This window comes from Neomonachus schauinslandi, chromosome 1, assembly GCF_002201575.2.
Source record: "Neomonachus schauinslandi chromosome 1, ASM220157v2, whole genome shotgun sequence".
In the NCBI taxonomy this organism is placed as follows: domain Eukaryota; kingdom Metazoa; phylum Chordata; class Mammalia; order Carnivora; family Phocidae; genus Neomonachus; species Neomonachus schauinslandi.
Window position 1 is genome coordinate 43287241 of NC_058403.1, and position 1861 is coordinate 43289101.

General features: G+C 33.9%; 1 pseudogene; it reads right to left on the reverse strand.

Annotated features, from left to right (window-relative positions):
* Window positions 1–77: 77 nt before the first annotated feature.
* LOC110578439 lies at window positions 78–556 on the reverse strand (annotated as a pseudogene).
* Between the last annotated feature and the right edge of the window lie 1305 nt (window positions 557–1861).

The following is a 1861-nucleotide window of genomic DNA, read 5'->3' on the forward strand; positions in this document are numbered from 1 at the left end:
TTTATTTATTTATTTATTTATTTATTTATTTATTTATTTATTTATTTAACAGTCTTGAGGTCTTTTCTTTACATTTATCATGCCATAAATTCATAGGGAATGGGTTCCAGCAGTTTGGGCTCCTTTCCATTAGTTCTCACAAAGTGTGCTTCTCTGGGTGGGGCAGGCTGGCGCTTCAGTTGAACCCAAGTACCTTTCTCTTTGGCTTCCTTCTTTTTCTGATCATTTTCCTTCACACGCTTCAGGAAGCTATTTCGGCTCTTTGAGTGTGTAATATGCCCAAAGCGTACATTAATTCTCTTGGCAAGAATCTTGCCCTTAACTTGTTTGTTTACAATGCCAACAGCATGCTGAGTAACGTTGTAGACTCTTCCAGTTTTGCCATGATAACATTTGTGGGGCATTCCTTTTTGAACAGTGCCATTCCCTTGATGTCCACAATATCACTTTTCTTATAGATTCGCATGTATGTGGCCAAAGGAACAACTCCATATTTTCTAAAAGGTCTAGAGAACACATAGCGGGTACCTCTCCTCTTTCCCTTTGTGTTGGTCATTTTGGCAAATTACTGGAAGATGGCGGTTCCGCCGAAAGACGAAAACTTTTTTTATTTTTATAGACAAAAACATATATAGCATAGTTTATATATATACACACGTGTATATGACATATGCTTAGTATAATGTAATTGCTTAGTTAATATTATTTAGTCTCATACTATTACTTTATATAATTATTGAAGTATTACTTTAGTTATAAAATAAGTAATCATTAGTTAGCATAATGTCTGTGTATTTGCATTTTTACATATGTTTCATCAACCAAGTTATTAGTTTCAAAAAAATGCACCAGTTTGACATTTTACAACATTTCTTCTTAAAATAACTACAACAGCAAAATTAATTGTTAACAGAATACATTAAAATGAAGAAAGAATAAATAAATAAATAAATAAATAATAATAAAAAAAATGAAGAGACATAACAGAAAATAATATATAACAAGGCATTGGCTGTGCAGCTTTTAGGAGTGTTTATGATTCCTTATTGCTATCTATTTTTAGAAGTTGCTTGTATCAACTGCAATCATTTTCGTATCCTTTCATTTTCTGGCTGAGGTAGAAGCCTTCAGGGGTTATTCTTTAAAAAAAAAAATTACTTATTTATTTTAAAGAGAGAGAGAGTGCAGGGGCAGAGAGAAAGCAGACTCCCCACTGAACAAGGAGCCCCATGTGAGGCTTGATCCCAGGACCCTGAGATCATGACCTGAACCAAAATCAAGAGTTGGATGCTCAACGAACTGAGCCACCCAGGCACTCTTTTAGGGGTTGTTCTTGCTTTCTTCTCAGGCCACAGCATCTTAGCTTTTCACGGAAAACACGTCCTTGCTCTTATATTGGTAGCTGCTTCACTACATGCTCATGCTTGGAACTACTGTGTTCTCCCCTTCCAGGAGCTCAGTGTCTATTCAGTAGTCTGCTTTGTCTTGATTATAGTTCACTTTTTAAAATGGCAAAAAGGTAAGTTATTTCAATTCTTCTTGTTATAGCAATTTTGGTTTAATCTTCTTCTATATCTTTGCTCGCTCATAAAAAAGATATTATATTTTCCACTGATGCCTTATTTTTACCCAGAAATATTCCTCATTCACTTTTTTCTCAACCTCTGACTGCTGACACTCGAATTCCTATTAACATTTTTTCAGTTTAATTACCTCAGAAATAATCATAGTTTTCCTGACTAACATAAACAATTAGACACATAAAACATTTTGAAAATATTTAAATATTCAAAATGTATCATACTAATTAGAATTATCTAAATATTTATTTTAAAATGCCTTAGGGGTGCCTGGGTGGCTC